Below are 24808 nucleotides of genomic sequence, written 5' to 3'. Positions count from 1 at the left end.
AGAATTTTTTGTAAAATTTCCGTGCTTTGCTATACTTATCACTCCAGAGTTATCCTCATAAATTTTTACAGGGTTATCGTCTAGATCTACATTGAAGATTTTCATAATTTCCCTAATAGACATTAATTCACTCACGGCTTCCGATAAAGCTACATACTCTGCATACGTCGAGGCTTTTGTCACACACCTTTGTTTTTTAGACTTCCAACCAATTACATTTCCATACAATCTAATTACATATCCAGAAATCGATTTCCTATCTAAATGATCTCGTGCCCAATCAGCGTCCACATAACAATCTATCGTTTCACATTTTTCATTCCTTTTATAATCTAATCTTAAATCTCTAGTCCGGTACAGATATTTCAATATTCGCAAAGCATATTTAAAATGTGTCTCATTACAACAATCTTGAAATCTACTCAAATAATTCACACTATAACTTATATCGGGTCTGGTATTTACACTAATATACAACAATGCGCCAATTAAATTTTTGTATCCAATATCCTCTCTATTTATCTCAGCTTTTTCAATTTTTAAGTTGGTCTCCATAGGTGTCCAGTACAATTTGCTATTTTGTAACTTATATTTGTTTGCTAATGATTCAATGTATTTCTTTTGGCTTAATCTCATTTCATTTTTGAAATAATCATACTCTATATTTATTCCAAGATATTCTTTGACTTCACCTAAATCTTTCATTTCAAATCTATTAGTTAATAGCTTCTTTACATTTTGTATCTTCCTTTTGTTTTTACTACAAATTAGCAAATCGTCTACATATATTAACAAATAAGCAACATTTTCTCCCTCTCCATGTGTATATAGGCACAACTCTATGTTATTCTTTTTAAAACCTAATCTCGTCACATACTTATCAAAACACTCATACCAGTCCCTTGGACTTTCTTTTAACCCATACAGCGCTTTCGATAGTTTACAAACTCTATTCGTTCCGTCCGCATATCCCTTTGGTTGATTTACATATACCTCCGAGGTTACTTCACCATTTAAAAAGGCAGTTTCTACATCCATTTGCTCAATAATTAATCCATTTTGACAACAATATGATAGCAATATCTTAAAGGTCTGATTACTCGCTACTGGGGAGTATATGTCATCAGCTACGTTTCTTTGTTGGAATCCTCTTACCACTAATCTAGCCTTATATCTGTCATCTGATTTTCTCGTGTAAACCCATTTTACATCTAATACGTCTTTGCCTTTTACCCTTTCTACCAATTTCCAAGTTTTATTCTTACAAAGACATTCTATTTCCTTATCCATAGCTTGTTTCCAATCTTCACTATCTTCGCAACAAATCGCCTCCTCAAATGTACAAGGGATATCTACTCTACAATAATTTGCATGGATTTCACTAATGTTTTCTTTTTCTGGATATCTTACTGGAGTTCTCTTATTACGTGTAGATCTTCTAGGGATGTTTAAGCTTTCAAGACTGTTATCATTTTCATCTTCCCTACTTTCTAACTCTTCCTTATTCATGTTTACCAATAAATCATTATCCTCAATGTCATCGTTATCTTTATCGAATGAATTTTCAACAAAGCCGATACATTTTGTGTTTGTTCCTATGACCTCTACATGTCTCGCTATTGTTATTTTCCCACTTAATAAGACTCTGTAACCTACTTCACTATATCCTAACAAAATTCCCATATCTGCCTTCTTATCCCATTTAGAAACTCTTTTTTGTTCTGGTCTTCTTACAAAAACTTTACTTCCATATAGATGTAGATTTTCAACACTTGGTTTTCTCCCGAAGAATATTTCAGAAGGTGTCTTCCTCTCTATAGTATTTGCCAGTATTCGATTTTTCAAGTATACCGCTGTACAAACTATTTCCGGCCAGTACCTTTTATGTACTTTCGCTTCCGCTAACAAGCAACGCGCCATGTCCATAACTGTTCTATTATACCTTTCCGCTGTCCCGTTTAATTCATGTACGTAGGTTGGGCAATTATTTATTCTGATACCTTTATCCCTAGCAAATTTATAAATTCGATTATTCAAATACTCTTTTCCATTATCACATCTCAATATTTTTAACTTCTTGCCCGTTAAATTCTCGGCTTCATTTACAAACTGTACGAAACAATCAAAGACCTCACCCTTTGATTTTATACAATAAATTCTAGCTATTTTGCTATAATCATCGATAAATGAGATGAAATATTTCTCTTCATTGAATCCGGTAGTCTTAAAGGGACCGCACACGTCCGTATGAATAATTTCCATTATCTCCCTAGCCTTGGTTCGATTATTTTTGAATGGTAAATTGTGCATTTTACTTTCTATACACACCCTACATTTCAAAAATTCCTTCTCAAATTCATTCGGTATACCAGTAACTAGCTGCTCTTTACCCAAAATATTTAAATATTTAAAATTTACGTGTCCTAACATCATATGTCATCCTTCCTTTTTACTCATACCACTACGTTCGGCGCTGTTTGCTAAGTGCTCCTTCCCTTTCAATATACTTTTCATTCTATATGTTCCCTTTTCTTTAACCGCTACCGCTGTAAGCTTATTGTCCTCATTTATTACTTTTGCAATATTTCCTTTTGAAATAACCGTGTTCTTATTATCTGTTAATTTGCCTAAACTAATCAAGTTTGCGGACATTTCTTTCGCGTAAAAAACATTATTCATATTTATTTCATTTTGCTTTCCAAATGCTTCAAAATAACTTATAACATTCCCTACTTTTGTTGCCTTTATCGATCTATTATCGCCTAAATATATATTTACCGGTTCTTTAAGGTCAATAGATTTATCGAAATAATTTACGTTGTTAATTATGTGATCTGTGCAACCGCTATCTAATAGCCACATTACTTCATTATTACTTATCTCGTTCGCCTCGCCGCTGTGTGCTGCGTGCGCCGTTGCTATTGTCACGTAAAATAAAAAAGCAGGAGGCTCGAACGAAAAGAAAAAATTAAGATAACAAAAAAACAAGAGAATTTATTTCTGAATTTACACTGACTGCGATTTTGTTCTGAGCTCCAGCCGTGACTTTCCAAGACTGAAACTCTTACAATCTTACGAATCTTTGTTTGTCATCCCTCAATATCCCCACTACCCTGTAGGCGTACGTGACCGCTGTCACGCTTCTAGGACATTCGGTGGAAAGACCGTTAGGATACAGATGACTCATTAGGCACTTCGGCGATATACATTGTCGCCAAGGCCGCCACATCTCTATCTCCATCATCGGTCCATCGGATTTGAAGTATGCCGGTCGTGACATACCCCCCCAGTTTAGATTGATCTTGGTCCTCTAAGATCGTAGTAGAATTGGTTGGATTTGTTTATAAATCGTAATTCCTATCCTGTGAATTTAAGACAACTAACCAAGGGTATTGTTACTAGTGCTAGGGTCAGCATTATCCTGGAAAAAGTACGTTTTCAATCGGTTACCATGTATCTTTTTTTTAATATTGTCGATAGATATAATGTAGTAAGGAGTTTTCACATCGTTGATTCTATAGGGTCCTAACCATTCAATGTCCAACTTATCTCTTTTATGGTCATTGTGAATTAAAACAAAGTCTCCTTTCCTAAACACGGTCTGAGTTTTAACAATCTTTCTTTCTTGGTCTCGCTTGTAGCGTTGCTTATTTTGAATAAGTGTTTTGTGAGCTGTATCCCAATATTTATTTAACTGTTTTTGCCAAAGTGAGTACATATCGTCATAGGTAAATGTGGGGAATTTGGATATTGCGGAAGGTAAGTTCGCTTTTTGCCCAAAAGTCAATTCGAAGGGGGAGAATCCTGTTCCTTCATGTTTTGCAGTGTTGTATCCTAAACAAATGAAATTATGTACTTCGTCCCATTCTTTGTCATTGTCGTGTAATGCAGTACGAATTAAATCTTTAACCGAGGCATGTGTTCTTTCGAGGGATCCGTTACTCTGTGGGTGAAATGAAGTTGTTTTGACGTGTTTAATTTTAAAGGCCTCTTCAAATTTCGTCATTAAATCGCTAACAAAATTTTGTCCTTGATCTGTCAGAATCGTCTTTGGTGCCGAAAATATGTAAATATAGTGCTCAATGAGCGCGTTAATTATAGATTCAGTTCGTTGCGTTTTAAGGGGAACAAGGATCAGATATTTCGTAAGTTCGTCGTGAATTGAAAGTATATATTGATTTCCGCGTTTGGTTTTCGTCATCGGTCCTATGATGTCCATAGCGATTTTGTCGTTAGGGTGAAGTGGTGTGTCTGAGATCTGTGGGGACTCTTTGGGTCTGATACGTGTTAGTTTCTCCTTTTGACATGTGTCGCATGTCTTCACGAAGTTTTCTACTCTTTCAAAAAGGCCGGGGATTTTGAACTTATCCTTAATCCGTTGATACGTTTTCTGTATCCCTAAATGTCCTACGGTGTCGTTATGGTTTTCCTTTATTGCTTATAGTATTTCGCTTTCGTCTAGTTTTAAGATGGGGTTGGGCGCATAAGTAATTTCCTTGTATGTGTCGTTAAAATATATTAGCATGAGTTTAATCTGTGTTTTCTCTAATTCAGTGAAATCGTTATTTCCTATGCCGATTTTTGTTGTATTTTTAAGAATTTTGTAAAGTTTTCTGATCCAAAGTGTCTCGTCGTATTCTCCTAAATCGTTTCGAGTTAATTGGTAAAATGTTTGATCATTCGGTTTAATTTCTAAGAGTTTCGGGTTTTCGTTGTTGTTTTTCCATTCGTTGAATGAATTAGTGTGGTCAATTAATAGGTCGAGATTAACTATTTCGTTGCGAGTTACCGCGTGAACCCTAGATAAGGCGTCTGCAGCTGTATTATCTTTACCCTTTGTGTATTCGATTTCATAGTTATATTCTTCGAGTCTAAGTCTCCAACGAATCAGTCAACTAGAGGGGTCTTTGCAATTGTGTAGCCACTTAAGGGCTTGGTGGTCGGTTCGAATAATGAAGCGTCGTCCTAACAAGTATTGCCTAAGTCTTTTCACGGCCCATACGATGGCCAAGAGTTCCTTTTCTGTCGTGGTATAGTTTCGTTCGGGTGGGTTTAGTGTCCTTGAAATGTAACAGCAAGGATGACCGTCTTGTGACAGTATTGCTCCTAGTCCTTCGTTACTTGCGTCGGTGGTTAGGGTAAAGGTTTTGTTAAAGTCCGGATAAGCTAGTATTGGGGAATTACAGAGTTTGTCCTTTAAAGTATCAAAGCTAGTCTGGTGTTTGTCAGTCCAATGGAATGGTGTGTCCTTTTTTGTTAAGTCTGTAAGGCTTTTCGCGATTTTAGAAAAATTCCGAATAAATTTGCGGTAATAACCTGCTAAACCTAATCCGTGGCATTGCGGGGTAATCGAAAGTTTTTTACAGCGTCTAATTTCTTGGAGTTTGGTTTAACTCCTTCGGCTGAAACTACGTGGCCTAAGTATTCTAGTTCCGGTTTTACGAATTCGCACTTATCCGGTTGCAATTTAAGTCCTAATTCTCTGAGTCTCTGAAATACTATCGCGAGGTTTTCATTATGTTCTTGAATCGTTTTTCCGAATATCACTATGTCGTCCAAATAAACAAGGCAATATTTTCCTACAAGTCCAGTTAAGGCTCTGTCCATTAATCTTTGAAAAGTAGCGGGTGCGTTTTTAAGACCGAATGGCATTCGATTGAACTGAAAGTGGCCTTGCGGTGTCGAAAAAGCGGTATATTTTTTGGATTTCTCGTTCATTGGAATTTGATGAAATCCTGAGGATAAATCAAGCGCCGAAAAGAACTTCGCGTTTCCTAGTTGTGTCAAAATGTCGTCTATGTCAGGTAAAGGATAAGCGTCTTGTTCCGTGAGTTCATTTAGTTTCCTAAAATCAATGACTATCCTCCATTTCTGTTTTCCTGAGGCGTCTAATTTTTTCGGAACTACCCATACCGGAGAGTTATAAGGGGAATCTGATTCTTCTATAATATTTTTCTTTAACATGTCTCCTATTTGTCGCGAAATTTCGTCTCGATGACATTCCGGTGGTCTATACGATCGTGTGTTAATGATTTTATCTTTGGTTAATGAAATTGTGTGCTGGGTTAAATTAGTACAGGGCAAAAGGTCGGTTTCTAAATTAAAGATGTCAACGTAGTGGAGAATAATCTTTTCTATGGATTCGCGGATTGGCTTTTCAATGTGATCTGTTCTCACTAGGCTTTTTAGTTTTGATACGTTGGAAACATCATGGGAATTTTGAATATTATTAGAAATTTCAATGTTTTGCTCACCAGTGTTGATAAAACATACTTTAGTTGGTTTGCCTTCCAGATAGATTGTTTGAACTCTGTTTTCTCCAGGAGTTAATTGTATTGGTTTCTGAAATAAAATGGTTTTGTCATTTAGTCGGATTCTGTCATTGGATATTGAATAGTTATACTTCTCTAAACATGGTAGCCCAATGATTCCGTCTTCGATGATTGGGAAGTTGTCCGGTACTATGTGAAAGATGTGGTCTTGTCCAAAAATTCGTTTCGTTACGTATTCGTTCGTTTCGTATTTGTCTCGTCCCATAGAAAATTTTTGTCTAGGCCCTATTTGTATCGCGTTGACAGTTTTGTTACGTTTCACTAGGTTTATCCCTGCTCCTGTGTCGACCAGAAATACTCGCTCTGTGGTTCGGGTTGACAAAGGTATTGTGAGTAATCTTCCTGTGGTGATGTTGACTCGTATGTTTCGCGCGGTTCGTCTATACTCTGGTTCGATGTTACTTCTCGTATTTCGTCCCTTTCTTGGACTGCTTGAATTCTTGCGGGTGGTCGGTCGTACTGGCTCGGTTGTAGAAAATTTTGGCATTTGTTGGCCATGTGTCCCAGCTTTCCGCATTTGAAACACTTCATTTGCGCGCGTTCAGCGGGTGGCCTATTCTCTACTCGGTCAAATGTGGTAGGTTTCTGAGCTACTAGTGCGTTAGGCGATCTAGATAGTGTGTCAGATCGTCTTACCTGCATTGATTGATTGTTGAGGCGATTACTAGCGGAAGGCAAGCGACTACTTGACTAATTGGCTTGCCGTTCTTCTCGTGAATAGCGTTCTAAGTCGGCTGCTTTCTTTTCAGCTTCTTCAAGATTCACGGGTTCAATGATTAATAATGTTCGGCCTATGTCGCGCCTGAGTCCCTTTAGGTACACACGGACAATCTTCTTTGTAGTTTCTTCGATCATTAGCTTGCGTAGAAGTGGTTGTGGGTACTCGTTGGTTACTGCGTACAGTAAACGGTTGAGTGTTCTTCTGAACCGAATATTAAAACTCTGCACTGATTCTTCTCGTCCCTGTCTCAACTCTTTTAATTGTTCCCGATATTCTTCCGAAGTCACTTGAGCTGCCACATTGTTCCTCAGTGCGTTGTACAGATCACTGTAGCACTCAATGGGGATGTTGCGGATACTTTGAGCTGCTTTTCCTACTATTTTTCTACCTTTATTGCTTTTAGCAATAAATCTTGTTCCATGCAACGGTCTTTCATACTGCTCACTTCTTTGATAAATTCTTCCACACCTACATCATCGTCTCCGTTGAGCATTGGAATACAACGTATTGCATCCTTAACTCGCAGAGTGGAAAGAGCGGGTGGAAAATAGCCTCTTTCTTCAACCTCGGGTTGTTCGGTGTCGATGTGCGCAGGTGGGATGCCTGGAATCGTTAACCCGGTCGGTTCGCGTGCCCTAACCGTACTCCCGGTGCGATTAATCGCCGTCGATTCACTTTCGTTGCCTTCAGTAATGATGGAACCAGAATCATCGGTCGCAAGGGATCCGAACCCAGTCCGTAGCTCTGCGACGGTTCTCCTAATATTTCCGATTTCTGCTACCCAGCATCTATTTGTTTCGTCACTTTGCATAGACAAACGTAATATATCCTCTTGTAAACGGGCAATACTCTCTTGCTGTTTTTGAATGCTATCCAATATTGTTCGCAACGTTGGATCCGTTGAGGTAGAAGTTTGAGATTCGTTTGTCTTAGATATCTTCCTGCTTTCGGGCGAAGATGAGTCTTGGCTACTGAAGCTAGATTTTCTTTCACGGTAACGTACGAAGGAATCCAGTTTACCTTCCTTTGTCACTTCACTCGGTTCGTGATAGTTACTTCGTCGTTGCGGATGACCGTAGTCCCAAATAATTCTATCTTCCGTAGATGATGAATGTCTTTTGGTTTCCGAACAAACACTTTTCACTATCCTGGCAGGATCGCCAAAAATGTCACGTAAAATAAAAAAGCAGGAGGCTCGAACGAAAAGAAAAAATTAAGATAACAAAAAAACAAGAGAATTTATTTCTGAATTTACACTGACTGCGATTTTGTTCTGAGCTCCAGCCGTGACTTTCCAAGACTGAAGCTCTTACAATTTGACTTTCGGTAACATCTGTTTCTTCTTTGTTTGTCATCCCTCAATATCCCCACTACCCTGTAGGCGTACGTGACATGTCACGCTTCTAGGACATTCGGTGGAAGGACCGTTAGGATACAGATGACTCATTAGGCACTTCGGCGATATACATTGTCGCTAAGGCCGCCACATCTCTATCTCCATCATCGGTCCATCGGATTTGAAGTATGCCGGTCGTGACACTATCCATGTGCCTGATCTTGAGTTACCATGCTCGCTCGTGCCGGTTGTTGATTGACGATGGAAATTTCCACGTCCCCTGCTCGTATTTCCTTTGTTTCCTCTTCCTCTGCTGCGACCACGTGTTGACCCACGCCAAAAACTGTTACTGCTTCCCGCTTCGACGCCATTTTGACACTCTCTCGCAAAATGTCCTACTCTTCCACATCTGAAGCATCCTTCCTTTTTTGCAGAAAAGGCGTTGGTTTGCATTTCTCCTCGATTGGACTTATTTTTCTTCTCCGCTATTTCAGTTTTATTTTTTACATACGCTACCGTTTGATTTTCTGCTTTCAATACATCTACTATATCCGCTATGTAGGTGTATTCTTCGGGTAACGTATTCAGCATGTAATTTAGTTTTTCTCTCTCACTCACTTGTGCACCCGCGCCTTTTAATTCGTTTATTAATTTTTCGAAATCGCTAAAAAACGATGCTGAATCAGTGTAGTTCTCAAGTCTTATCTTTTCCAATCTCCTTCTGCATACGATCTGTAGTGCCGTCGACTCTTTCGAGTACATTTCATCGAACTTTTTTACTATCTCATACGCCGTTTTTTCTTCTCTAATATATTCCAATTGTCTATTTGTGACGGTACTATAAATTATATTTATTGCCTTCAAATCCTTTTTGTCCCAGTCTTCATTGTCTGTTTCTGTCTTCACCCTAGTTGTGACAATCTCGCATTCTTTATATCTGAGAAACATCGTTATTCTTTGCTTCCACATACCGTAATCCTCACCATCGAAAATAGGTATCATGATTTCCGATCTCTCCATTTTAAATGATTCCTTATCTCTTACTCAAGCGTTCCTACGTGCTCGAAGTGTATTTTTCCTCTTTGTAACCTTTGAACGTTTCTTTCCTTACTGAGAACTCACTCGAACTAACTCGCAATATTGAAAAACAGGCACTAAAATAACTTGCAAAATTATGAACCACGCTCTGCTACCATGAAAAGATATAGAATGGATTCGGAAATACAAATAATTCCCTTTATTTAGCACACAACTGTTATACATATGTCGGAGATGGAAAAACACCGGAACCTCTCCTTGGATTCTCGGGAAAACCGTAATGTCGTAATTTAGATTAAACAAATGTCACCCCGATTGTTCGAGATTTATGATAGTGAGCTTGGGCTCGAGGCGACAACCAGTCGCCGAACGTAGCCACGGTCAAGGGATGAACGTTTTATCTAACAAAAGCACAGAGTAATTCTATACCTCTCCTTAAAAGAAATAGTCGTAGCGACACGCGGCAGTAAATATTTCAATGGTTTCTGTCCCGTGGCTCGCCACACGCAGATTCTATACTCCGGGTAAGATGATCTCCAGATGTCAACATACCTCCGCAGTATATGTTTAGCTAACGTGAGGACCCGCAATAAATCTTAAGATTTAGTCAAGCAAAGTCCTTCATATAGACAAGTAGTCTTTGTTGCAACTACGGGAAGATAGGAGAAACCTATCTTCCACGAACGATGCCCCCCGTCAACAACCTCCCCTCAAGGGCGGCCAGCATCTCTTTCAAAACGCCGATATGGAGATCGACCAATTAGCAACAGCGCTAATTTCCCTCACCTTTGGAACGAAAGCTTTTTTTGACGAATCCGAGGATCTCATGTCCTTAGACCCACCCATTATAGTTTTCCTCGACGGCATCATCGAGACGGAGAGTTACTCTCCGGTACGATCTCGACGACGATTCGAGTAACTCTCGGATACGTAGTGATTGCCCCATGCATTAACATTGAGTACAACTTAGGCGCTAAAGAAGAGTAGAGTTCGTCATCCCGTTGACCGTGGATTCGTTATTGAGCCTAGGATCATTGTCATTAGCCTCTCGAGTATCAAATTATCGCGATTACCTGTCCAATTCCATCATGGTCATGTTTGCACTGGTAAATATCTCCTCTATTGCATAATGATCACGTCTAGTGTCAATAGGGATTCGTTTCACGCCCTTAACCCTAACTCTAATCGTAACGCCAACCCGACACATATATCTTATACTCTTACGACCTCAAAATCCTACTCGCACGCACGCTTGTTGTCAACCGACTCTTCTAGATACTTCTAACGACTGGCTCTTGTCTTTTGTCTCAACCAAGACCCGGACGTCCTCTGACGCTTACACACACATTCACATGTACAGTGTAAATGTATCATATTCCCAACAATTATGTTTCTAATTTCTTGTGCTGATGTTTCAGGTATGGTGTATTCCTTGTCGGTTGTGGTAATAGTGGTTTGTGGATCCTCCTCCGTATGACTTTTGAGGTTGCTGTTGTTGATAATGTGTGATGTGAATGTGTTGCAGAGGTGATTGGAGAATTCTTCAGCTTGTTCTTCGTTGCTTCTTACCCATGTGTTATCTGCTTTTCTGATTGCTGGGACGGGTATTATTTGCTACCTTATTTTTTTCGTGGCTTTCCATAGTGAATAGTTGGTTTTCTCGTGTGTGGAGAGTGTCCCTATGAACTTTGCGAATTCGTTATCGTTGTGCTCCTTTATTTTGTTTTTTATTTCCTTTGCAAGTTTGTTTAAGTGTTCTTTGTTTTCTCGAGTTCTGTATTTTTGCCATTTTGCTTTTGCTTTTCTTTTTTCTTTGATTTTGTCGAGTATTTCTTGCGGGATTGTTATTGTTCGTCTGCTGGTTGATTCGGGTGTAGTGGTTGTCCTTGCTGCTTCTTGAACAGTTGCTGTCAATGTTGCCACTGCCTGTTCTATGTGTTCAGGAGTTTTCAACGGGATGTTGCAGTTTATTTTGCTTTCTATTATTTCTGTGAAAGTTTGCCATTTGGTGGTTTTATTGCATAGTGTTTCTGGTTTGCTATAGTGTATTGGTTTGTTTCTGTATTCAATCATTATGGGTGTATGATCGGAGCTGAGCTCGAGGTTGGGTGTTATTTTTAGTTTATTTGTGTTTAGTCCCCTTGTAACTGCAAAGTCCAGAAGATCTGGTTTTTTGTTCAGGTCAGTCGGCCAATGTGTCGGTGTTCCTGTGGATAATATATTGAGGTTATTATTTCTAATGTATTTTTCCAGTGTTGTGCCTCGAGGTATAATGTTTCTTGACCCCCATAGCGTGTGCTTTGAGTTGTATTCTCCCGCTGCGATGTACTTGTCCCCTAGGTCCTGGAAGTATTCTTCCCACATTTGTGATGTTATTTTGTGTCGCGGAGGCACATATACTGCTGACAACTGGAAGTAGTTGTTGCTAGTTTGAACTGTAACAGTGGTTGCTTGTAAATATTCTTTGTTAACTTGGCTGTGTAGATAATGTTTGATATCGTTTCTGACTGTCACTGCTGTCCCTCCGTGAGCTTTTCCTGAGGGGTGTTTGGTATCATATATGGTGTAGTATGGTATTTTCATGTAGCTTTTTGTAGTGAATTGTGTTTCTGAGACAAGTAGTATGTCTATATTGTTACTGTATATGAATGTTTTAATTTCGAGGACCCGTTGTTGTAGGCCGTTTGAGTTCCAGGCTGCTATTTTTAGAGTGTCCGTTTCTTATTTTTTGCTTAGCACGTTTGTAATTAGTTGTAGCATGACTGTGATTTGTTGGGTTTGCTGTCTGAGTACTGCGTTTTGCTCGCTTATCTTTCTGGTTAGCATTTCGGTGTTCTTTATAGATTGTTTGAGCAGTTCTTTGATTTCTGCAGTGTCATTGTTACTATTGCTGTGGTATTGGTTGTGTGTATGTGTCGATTGGCTGGTTACTTGAGCGTAGCTTAGACCACCAATGGTGTTGGTGCTGATGGGTTTGGTGTTTGTTGCTTGCACTGTATTTGGTATTATTTCAGGATTTGTGCTGTCCTCTTGGGCTTGTGTGTTAGTGATTGTCCTGCTTCGTAGGGGCGGGAACAGTTTACGTTGTAATTGTTTTCTTACTTCACATCCTTTATAGCTGGCTGGGTGGTTTCCGTTACAGTTATAGCATTTAACTTCTTCTATTTTTTCAGAAGATTGGCAGTGTATAGTTAAGTGGTTTTTTGCGCACTTGACGCAAGCTGGGCTTCTGTTGCAATAATTTTTAGTGTGTCCGTATTGTTGACACCGCATGCATTGAGGTATATCTTTTTTGTGTCGTGGTGGTTCCACTGTTACTATTGTGTTTAGTATTTGTTTGATATCATATATTTCCTTGTTGTTGTTTCCGGGTTCCAGTTCTATTAAGAATAGTGGTAATGGTTGCTTTGTGTCGAATCTTGTTATATTGTTTATTGTTCTTGTTTGATGACCAATTTTTGCTAACTCATCGCTTAGTTTATATATGTTCGTTTTAGGATGCAATCCTCTTATGACAATTTTATAGCTCCTTTCAGTTTTTAGCTGATACGTGTGGTAAATAGCATTTTTTTTCTTTTAATGCTTTTATAACTTTCCTAAATGTTTCTGGGGTGTTTGTTTGAATTTTTACTTGTTCCAGTTTTGTTTGCTTTATTGTGTAGTTGTTTTTCTCGTCTAGATTATATAGTAGATCGATGAGCGGGTCTATTATTTGGGCCTCAACAAAAATTGGTGGTGGTTTTGTAATATGATTTGTTTGGATTGTGGTTTTATTTATGGGGTCAGCGTCTGTTTCTTCTGTTAGTGAGCTGAAGGAGTTGCTTAATGGTAATTCTTGCAGCCATCGCTGCTTTTCTGTAGCTGGGTTTTCTATGGCACTTATGTCTGGAGTTGTTTTGCGTTTTTTGCTAGCCTTCGCTAGCTTCCAGCTTTCGTCCTGTTGAGGTTATTCGGTATATAAAGAGAGAAAAACGCATGGATAAAGTGTAAGATACAAAGTATATATTTGACTTAATGATGAAATACAGGAATACAATTTGAGCTGGTTCAGATCCGCACGCTAGCAGTGTTACTTTATGACTGAAAACCCCGAAGCCAACGTCGCCTGTCTAGAGTTTATGGTCTGCCTCCCTGCTATTCTTTTGTCTATGTGCTGTCGATAGCTTCAGCGCTTGAGAAAGTTAAAAAGACCAGATGTGGAGTTTTCCTAGAAGTGGTGACCACTTCAACACGTCCTGATAGTATCTTTCATAATCTGAATTGCTCTCTTCCTGTCCCCGCTGCTCTTTTGTTTCTTCTGTCTCCATGTTAATTTGTTTGTTTTTTATATAATATGTTTCTCCCTTTGTTGCTATGTTTATAGTTGGTATCTGCATTGCTATTTTATTTCCTCCTCACTATCTGTTACGCCACGAGGCTTACCACAGGCTGTATTTTCTAACCGTCGCTCACGGCCCTACAATGTCGCAGTCAGATCGTTTTATCTGACCGCCGGATCATATACAATGTATCGACGAGCGCATAGCTGTCGCCAAGCAGCGAGTTCTCGAAACGTCGAATTTTGTCCGTTACGTTTTCCACGCAAGAATAGACATACGTGATCATAGGCGCGAACGGTGGCGTGACCTAAGTAGACTGGGGGTCGTCTTAAAAATGAGACAAAGAAATCATCTAAAGTCAGTTAGTTCCTTGTGACACGTCGAACGTTACACATTGAATCGAATCTAACACATAACGTCTGTCTCAAGCTGCGAAGTGCGATAGGTCTCGTTATATGCAAACCGCTAAACAAACCTTGACTGTTATCGTTTTCGTTTTTTAATTGTTGATCTTTGACTGAACTTGTTGTTTCGTTATTTTTATTAAACTTTTATCAACCAACCCAGTATAGTTGTTCATATACACTCAAACCTAACCACCTCTATTCTCGAAATAGAAATAGGGGACCAATCAGTTCGTGGCGTCGATTGTTTAATTGTAACGAGAATTTACGATTCTCGTTGACGCGTTATCTAGCGATCGTCTCTTTCCGCGAACGGTTGAAACACTATTACTTTGCAGCACTATTACTTTGAAGCACTTTTTCCCTATTCACTTATACCTGGAGAGGACGACCGTCTATACACGTCCGTCCTCCTCGGCTGCCCGAGCAGGAGTGTTCCGCAGGTATGTGTGCGAAGCATTCAGTACCGAAAACTCTAAACTTTTCTACATCTGGCGATTTCCCGTACCACAGTTCATATGGTGTTTTCTTGTCTTGTCTTGTCAGCCCGGTCTTATTTATGACATGCACTGTAGTGTTCATGGCTTCGGCTCATAAAAACAGCGGTAGATTAGATTTCGAATATAACATCGACCGTCCTGCTTCTACTATTGTTCTAATTTATCTTTCTGCGACGCCATTCTGTTCAGGAGTGTATGGGACGTTAATCGTATGCTTAATTCCCTGACTTCTTAAAAATTCTTTAACCTCTTTATTTTTGAATTTTTTCCCTCCATCACTATGAATTTCTTTGATCTTATCATTGAATTGATTTTCGACTTCTATGCAAAAAGTTTTCAACTTTTCGATTACTTCTGACTTATGTCGTAAGAAGTAAATCTTTGTGAATTTGGAAAAATCATCTTTAAACGCAAGAAAATACAATTTCTTGCCTAATGACTCGACTTCCATAGGTCCACATACATCCGTATAAATAATTTCGCGAGGTTTAGTCGCACGCTTGGTTTTCTCGTGAAAACTCGATCTATTGTGTTTCCCGTACGCGCAACCTTCACAGAAAAAGTTACTATCCTCTACAACTTTTATATTCGAATTCTTTAAAAATTCCTTAACGTGTCTGATGTTTTGATGACATAGCCGTTCGTGCCATAACTGCAGTGTGTCCGCGTTTGACTCCGCTCTATTGCTAAGATTACAAACTGACGGTATGATAACTCGCATGTCGACCTTATATAAATTTCCAATAACAGAACCCCTTGCTATTATTTTCTGATTTTGTAAAAACATGCAGTTTTTTCCTTCTCTTAGAATACAGAAATCTATATCTCTTCTTGCAACGGATCTAACGGAAAATAGATTTCTTTTCATACCTGGTACATACAAGACATCGTTCATTGTACATGCTACCCATTTGCCGTCCACAAAAGTCTCTACCTTGATTTTTCCTTTGCCGTACGCATCCATGAACGTACCATCGCCGATTTCTATCTTTACCGTGTTATCGAATTTTTCGAAGACGCTGAACCATTCTTGTCGTCCTGTCATGTGATTCGCAGCTCCTGAGTCGATTATCCAAGCATCATGGTTTGCCACTTGTATCGTTGAGGTGCTTCCTAATAGACCAATTCCGCTGTGATCTCGATTTTCAATTCTGGGTTCCTGGTTGCCTCTGCTGTTGTTTCCTTTCTTATTTTTGAAGCAATTTTTGCTGGTGTGGCCTTTCCTTTTGCATGTAAAGCATCTAAAGCAATCCTTACTTGGATGACCAACTTTTCCATAGTTGAAACAGCTTGGACCTTGTTTCTCGTATTCACGTTTGCTTGACTGCTTCTGCTGTTCCCTTTTATAATTGTTATCTTTTGTTACCAGCGCCACCGATGTTTCCTGGTCGTCTTTCTTCCATCTGATTTCTTCCGTCATCAGCCTGGTACTAAGCCTGTCTAAGGTCTTCTTTTCTTCTTCCACTGAATCCCACGCACTGTGAAAATGGTCAAATTTGTTCGGTAACACCGATAAAATGCGTGTTATCAGCATTTTCTCGCCAATTTCACTCCCAAGAGTTTTCACCTTCGCCGCTATCAATTCCAACTTTGATAAGTTGTAAGATACATTTTCAGATTCTTCCCATTTAAAATTGAAGAACTGCTTCTGGACCATACTTAGATTCTCATCCGACTTCATGTCATATACTGTATTCAACTTTTTTCACATTTCATGTGCTGTTGTGCAACATAAAAGAAGATCCAACGGTTTCCTTCTTACTGAGGTCACAATTAATTTTCTCGCTAGCCGATCTGCCTTCAAAAATCTTTTACGGGCGATTTCTTTCTCCGCACTGTTACCTGGATGACACAGATTTCCTTCACACACGTTGATCAGGTCGTCATCTCCCTCCAAAAGTGTACGCATGACAAAACGCCACTGGAGCCAGTTTTCTTCGCCACGTAACATCTCGATCTTCGCACTTGCTGATTCCATTTTAGCACTATCACTTACTTTACTAAGCACAATACTTTGACAATTTATTCACTTCGCGTTGCTATCTTACACTTTACAGCCCTGAGCCCATAACCTGTTGAGGTTATTCAGTATATAAAGAGAGAAAAACGCGTGGATAAAGTGTAAGATACAAAATATATATTTGTCTTGATAGTGGAATACAGGAATACAATTTGAGCTGGTCCAGATCCGCACGCTAGCAGTGTTACTTTATAACACAGTTCCGCCTGGGCAGGCGACCTAAACGGACGTGCGAAACAGTGCTCCAGTGAAAGTGCGGCAAGAGGGAAGAGAAAGGGACAAAGTAAACGCCCATCTACAAAACGTGGAATCATGCAGATTCCACCAATAAAAATAGTTAATTCAGGTGAAACATATTTCATAAATAGAGCTACAGACTCTACATATGTAGAGAAAAAAGACGATATTATGGAAGCAACACAATCCGACGGGGAGCAAAACATACCAATACACCAGGAAGAAAGCTGGACGGTGGCAACCTCCAGCAAAAAACGGAAGGTAACCCCGCTCGCAAGCGCGAGGAAAATTGATACATTTGAAAAAAAACAATGGCTACAAGATATCAAGCTGCATAATCCATTCAGCGCACTGCCAGAAGAGGCAGCAACGGACCCAACGGAAAGTCCGACAAACCGCATTCCCAAACCACCACCGATATACATAGATGCGAAAATAATCGACCCCCTCATCGAACTCCTAAACAACACTGCAGGGAAAGACAACTATGTCATCAAACAGATAAAAATAGACCAGGTGAAAGTGCAAACCAACACCCCAGAAATATTCAGAAAAATTACAAGATCACTAAAGGGAAAAAACGCAGCATATCACACTTTCCAACTCAAAACTGACAAAAGCTACAAAGCAGTAATCAGAGGACTACACCGAAAAACAAATACCGGAAAAATAAGTGAAGAACTGGCAAAAATCGGACACCAGGTAAGGACAATTAATAACATCAACAAATACGATACCAAACAACCATTACCGCCATTCCTAGTTGAACTAGAACCTAGAAACAACAACAAAGAAGTATACGATATAGAAAAATTACTAAACACAATAGTAAAAGTGGAGCCACCTAGACATAAAAAAGAAATCCCACAATGCATAAGGTGCCAACAATACGGACACACTAAAAACTATTGCAATAGAACCCCGGCATGCGTTAAATGCGCAAAAAATCATCTTACGATACACTGCCCATCAACGGAAAAAATAGAGGAGGTTAAATGCTACAACTGCAACGAAAAACACCCAGCCAGTTATAAAGGTTGCGAAGCTAGGAAACAATTACAACGCAAACTGTTCCCGCCCCTACGAAGCAGGACAATCACCAACACACAAGCCCAACAGGACAGCACAAAACCCGAAATAATACCAAATACAGAGCAAGCAACAAACACCAAACCCATCAGCACCAACACCATTGGTGGTCTAAGCTATGCTCAAGTAACCAGCCAACCGACACATACAGACAACCAATACCACGGCAATAATAACAATGACACTGAAGAAATCAAAGAACTGCTCAAACAATCCATAAAGAACACCGAAATGCTAACCAGAATGATAAGCGAACAAAACGCAGTACTCAGACAGCAAACCCAACAAATCACAGTCATGCTACAACTAATTACATACGTGCTAAGCAAAAAATAAGAAACGGACACTCTAAAAATAGCAGCCTGGATCTCAAACGGCCTACAACAACGGGCCCTCGAAATTAAAACATTCATATACAATAACAACATAGACATACTACTTGTCTCAGAAACACACTTCACTACAAAAAGCTACTTGAAAATACCATACTACACCATATATGATACCAAACACCCCTCAGGAAAAGCTCACGGAGGGACAGCAGTGATAGTCAGAAACGATATCAAACATTATCTACACAGCCAAGTTAACAAAGGATATTTACAAGCAACCACCGTTACAGTTCAAACTAGTAGCAACTACTTCCAGTTGTCAGCAGTATATGTGCCTCCGCGACACAAAATAACATCACAAATGTGGGAAGAATACTTCCAGGACCTAGGGGACAAGTACATCGCAGCGGGAGACTACAACTCAAAGCACATGCTATGGGGATCAAGAAACCTTACACCTCGAGGCAGAACACTGGAAAAATACATTAGAAATAATAACCTCAATGTTACGCCACGAGGCTTACCACGGGCTGTATTTTCTAACCGTCGTTCGCGGCCCTACAATGTCGCAGTCGGATCGTCTTATCTGACCGCCGGATCATATACAATGTATCGACGAGCGCATAGCTATCGCCAAGCAGCGAGTTCTCGAAACGTCGAATTTGGTCCGTTACGTTTTCCACGCAAGAACAGACATACGTGATCATAGGCGCGAACGGTGGCGTGACCTAAGTATAGTGGGGGTCGTCTTAAAGATGAGACAAAGAAATCATCTAAAGTCGATCAGTTCCTTGTGACGCGTCGAACGTTACACATTGAATCGAATCTAACACATAACGTCTGTCTCAAGCTGTTGCTTGTGCGATAGGTCTCGTTATAAGCAAACCGCTAAACAAACCTTGACTGTTATCTTTTTCGTTTATAATTGTTGATCTTTGACTGAACTTGTTGTTTCGTTATTTTTATTAAACTTTTATCAACCAACCCAGTATAGTTGTTCGTATACACTCAAACCTAACCACCTCTATTCTGGTAATAGAAATAGAGGATCAATCAGTTAGTGGCGTCGATTGTTTAATAGTAACGAGAATTTACGACTCTCGTTGACGCGTTATCTAGCGATCGCGTCTCTCTGAGAACGGTTGAAACACACTATGTTTCATGAATTTATTTGCTAACGGTATTGAAACAAATAACAAGCAGAGGACGGACTATCCGTGAACTGTTTTGCCAACGAGTACGCTTCCAATATTTTCTGTTTGAGAAAACACACTTGTTGCTGTTGCAACTCCAAATATTTTTACAGCCGACGCTTTTGCCATGAATCATCGGCTAACATATAAAATAGAGAAAAGCCATAGTTGATTGTAATGGAAATTTAGAAAACCTCAAACTCGATATAGAAGGGAAAAATAAAGGAAAGGAAGGGAGAGATAATTGGAAGCTTGTGGCCAGGTTTAATTCACTGAAACCGGGCTGCTTGTGTCATCACAAAACAGAATTGCCAGTACGTCATTTCTGTGCTCCCGTCCTCGTATAAACGGTTTCACTCGTTAAGAAAAAACGAATAGGCGGTGAAGAGAGAAAAAAGCAGACAGAGAGCGCTTTTAAAAAGCTGACGAAGCGTGTGTCACGTAAAATAAAAGGAAATTTAAAAGAAAGAAGAAAACTTCATTTTTCCTTCGTTTATACACTTATAAGACACTTCTGAGCTCTAGCCGTGACCGTACGAGACTGAGTCTGTTACAATCTTTTTACTTTCGGTGACATCTGTTCCCTCATTATCCCCACTACCCTGTAGGCGTACGTGACCGTTGCTACGCTTCTAGAACATTTGGTGGAAGGACCGTTAGTCCATAAATGAATCCTCAGGTACTCCGGCAATATACATTGTCGCCAAGGTCGCCATGTGTTTCCCTCATCGGTCCATCGGGTTCGAAGTATGCCAACCGGGACACCATCCTGCCCGCGGTGTGTGTGTGTGTCCTGGTCTCTGATGTGATTTACGTTACACGTGCGTTCCCACAACGAGACACACGGTGCTATTTGTCGTCTTAAATTGCGCCGCAACTTGTTTTTGAGATCTTTGCTAGAGACACGTGAAAACACGTTGGAAGTATATTTCTTGTTTTTGTGGAATTTAGCTGGAAAATGAAAAATAACGTAAAACATGTACTTACGACTTACAGGGTAATTGAATGTATACACTGTAATAACCAGCGATTTAAGGCTTTAAAAGATCGAAAGAAAAGAAAAGCAAAGAAGAAAGATAATATGTTGTGGCAGTCTAACTCGATCTAAGGAAATAGAGAGGGAGGGGGGGGGGCAAAGCTTGTTAATCTGGAAAGAATACAAGCATCAATTTCAAGCACTTACAGGGAATCAAGCGGGCTTGTTAAGGTCGTAAGGTGGACAATTATTCCGTGTTAGGTTCAATCAGCTTAGTCCTACACAAAATTGATCCAATCATGCGAAAACAAATGTATTCTGATTTTTGTCGCAGATATTTCTGGTCTACGCACTCCAGTGCCCGCACAACTGATATTGAAACGCCTGATTTTCCCATATTCTACAGCGACAACATTACCTGATTTTTTACAACCATGAAGGACTCGAAAATACTTGCAATCCTCATCTGTTTGCAAATTATTTTCGTCACTTTCGTCCCGTCAGGGGCTGGTAAGTTGATACTGATTAATTATACCATCGAAATTCTATATAATGGCTACAAAAAATATTTGCATCATCACCCTCATTTCCTAACGAAGCGCGTTTTTTTACCAAGTTTTATATTTCATTTCATAGTATCAAATCTCTGTAGTTACACGAAAGTATTAAATGATAGGAAACTTGATATACACGAATTTAATTAATTAATAAGTTACCGTTAATTAATAAGTACACCGTTAACGCTTGCATGCTGGTCGTTAAAACACATGCTGCGCGAATAGGGTACACAGCGATTCATTTAACTCGCCTTGAATTAGTTTTAGAAAGACAAACATGGACAGGGATAATTTTTGTCACGAGCCGTTTAATTTATTCGTTCATTAGAACGAATTAATTTACACCTGCTGAGATCGCGATTGATGTGACAAATTCGAAATCTTGTTACATATAAATATTTTTAAACAACCACGTCGTAAGCTTTGTATATTTTTGAATCGCAACGAAACTGTTCAGAGAAATGCTGAAATTATTAATTAGAAAAGGAGATTTCTACGTATCGTTGTAAAAGTGTCAGGGAAAATATTCGTAAAACAGTTATGTTGTTACAAGTTCTACAAGAAGAAATATTGAAAATCACGTTCCACTTATTCAGTTGCACGTGTAAAAGGTATCTTGCGTTCGCGCAAAAAATCTCTGAAGGATACATGCTTTATAATAATTGGAGTGTCGAAGTTGTTACGCGGATCGGCCTACACGTACCTTTTAATGAAACTAGGTTACCCATTCGTTATTCGTTCCTAATTTTCAGCTTCACGATTTTTACGCAATAAAATTTTATACACCTGTTCGGTTTATAAATGATTCAATTCAAATTTAACAGAATTAAAGTTGAAATAATCATTTGTACTTCATTAAAAGGTTCTTTCAGCATCTCGTTTTAATATTTTTATTGGTAATATTTTGTTGATCGTTATATTTAAATGGAGTTTTTCAAAGGAGAGACATTTTAAGGTAGGAAATGGACATACATTTATAATAAGAATTCAGAAGAAAGAATATTTCATACAGAAAGAAATATTCCGTATGTATAAATAACTACGCTATGAATTTTATATGTATCGGATATTCCTTCTGGTTAATGTATCTGATGTTTTTTCACGCGAGATAGCGTATATTTGCATCTATATGTCTCTTCGTTTCTCAGTAGTAAAACTTAGCATTCCTGCGGCTGATAAGTAGTTACGCACTGACAACGAGAAACATAAAATGAGTAAGAAGCATGAGACATTCTATAAGAAAAATAGAGTTGTTTTTATCTTTCATTGCATATTCGTCAGAATATTGTTAATAAATATTTAAGTTAAGATTTCAGTTGAAATAAATACATAGGATTAGACATTTATTTATATATGTATCTATGAACGCATTTGACATAAAATTTTGATAACGACTAAAATTATATATTCTGATATTAAATTAATTTAATGAGAATAAAAAACTAATTTTTTTAAACAAGATTTTGTATAAAGTTATATTTATTAGGAAAAGTTCGTCCATCCCTTTATAATATGATAGGATTAGACTCATAGCTGTGTAAATCATTTCATGGAATAGTATATGTGTGCGTGTGTGTTCTAAGTTTTTACTATAAAAATGCTAAATGTACTAGGAGACGTTTTTAAAAATTCATACATTTTTCTTCATCAAACATATCAGTCGTTATATTGAAAAGTTAATTATCTTTTATTTGTTCGAGCTGCACATTGATTGAGACATTCGTGTTGGTTATAATTGCGAATTTAACGCAACGAAGTTGTTTGAATCCCTTGCAAGCATGTAAATATATCTTCGAATTAATTGGTCAATTACTTGAGGTTGGAATTGAAAGAAAGGGAAAGGTGGAGGAGAAGTCTTGCGTTTGAATGCGGGACACTTTTAAAGCCCACAGTTCGCTGAAATTGCCAGAGAATTCAATTAAATGGCAAATTAAACCATTGAACTGAATCTGTTTCCAATCGCGAGCTTAGAAATTCTATCCTTTGAATTTTTATATCAGTCAACTTTCTTTTTGTACGTACGGTAACGAATATAATTCATGAATTAATGAAGTATGTAATTGGATGAAAGTTCTTCTTCCTGGATTCAGTTTAGACTAAGAAAAATTATATAATAACGAAATTATCAACTTAAAATTGATAGAGTGTGATAGTTTATTTTTTTTTTTTTTTTTTTTTTTGCGTGAGGAGGGGAAAATGCTGTTACGCATACCCAGTGATCCGCATCACTGGGTTATGTGGGACTCGGACGGATGTTGTTGCCATACCCACTAAAAACCCCTCCTCCTTTTCCCTTTGCTTCGAGGACAGACAACCCCAGTAAAACCTGTCGGCAGTCATCAGGGTTGTCCTTTCATGCCCCGTTGTATCTTCTTCTTCTGGCAGTTATTCTGTATATTCTGTATTGCTCTCGTCATCTTCTCAGCTAGTTCAGAATACTGGGCTGATCTCCTTCTGTGGTTCTTTGTTGTCTTGTATCTCTGCCTTCACTGCTCCGCGTAGTTGTTGTTGCTCTCGTTCTCCTCCTTGCTTCTATCAAGGCCTTCGCTGTCACCCTCCTGTGAGACATGACGGTCTTGCGAAATTGCCTGAATTTATCTCAGCTCTCGTTCTTGGCGGTCACCGTGGCGATCAGATTGTCCACGTCTATGTTCTCGCCAAGAGCGTTCTCCAGCTCAATCCTTCTGTACGTTCACTTCGGGCACGTGAAGAGGGCGTGCTCTGCATCGTCGTTAGGGTCTCCACAGTTGAGACAGTTGCTGTCGCTGCTCTTGCCAATCCTCTTTCTATAGACACCGAAACTCCTGTAGATGTGGCCGTGTGTGCGTTATATATTTATTGGACGTGCGTGATAGTTGTGGTAGTTGGGCCTGGTCCGCTGTAATTGTCACTGGGGGCTGTAGATGTCGCTGCCGTCGTCCGACACTAGTTAGTGTCAAGTGGTGGTATTTGGCTTGTCGAGTTCCGCCACAGTACCCCTTACCAGTGATAGCGTTAGAATCTTAGTGTAATAAACCGTCCAATTGTCCAATTGTTGTCCAATTCGTGCGGATGTTGCTCGAAGTCTTCAATGTGGCGGTGGATACCTGTCAGTACGGTGCGGGCGTTCCGCGTACGGTCGTAGGCCTCTGTTCCATTTTTTAGTATGACGTGCTAGTGGTAATGCCCATGAACTTTTGCGACGGCCACATCACTCCTGGCTTGGTCGGTCATCGTTTCGTACCCAGTCACCTGCATACGTGAGTCGGCGGTGAGGGGTCGAGTTTTTGTTGAAGGAAGGGCCGTTCCGTGTTCGTCGTAGCGGTAGGGTCCAGCTTGCCACAGGTCTAGATTCGCGATGATGGAAGTTCTCAGTAATGCTATCACGGTCAGACCTCAGTTTTACTGTCGATCACGTCGGGGTCACCAATGTAGAGGTGGCCGTGTGTGCGTTATATATTTATTGGACGTGCGTGATAGTTGTAGTAGTTGGGCCTGGTCCGCTGTAATTGTCACTGGGAGCTGTAGATGTCGCTGCCGTCGTCCGACACTAGTTAGTGTCGAGTGCCGCCACACTCCCATGCCCGGTTAATAGCTGCATGGTGTGATGATCGATGTCCATCTTCTTTTTGGTAAATAGCAGCGCACTCTGTATTAATTTCCTTGCGCCTCCAGTTCCTCCTTCAGCTCGTTGCCGTCATCCGCGCCGATCTTGGTCTTATGGATCTTGTTCCACTCGTAAGTCTCTCCGAGCATCTTTATCTTTATGTAGATC

This window comes from Bombus affinis, unplaced genomic scaffold (assembly GCF_024516045.1).
Source record: "Bombus affinis isolate iyBomAffi1 unplaced genomic scaffold, iyBomAffi1.2 ctg00000613.1, whole genome shotgun sequence".
Classification (NCBI taxonomy): Eukaryota; Metazoa; Arthropoda; class Insecta; order Hymenoptera; family Apidae; genus Bombus; species Bombus affinis.
This window is presented reverse-complemented; position numbering follows the sequence as displayed.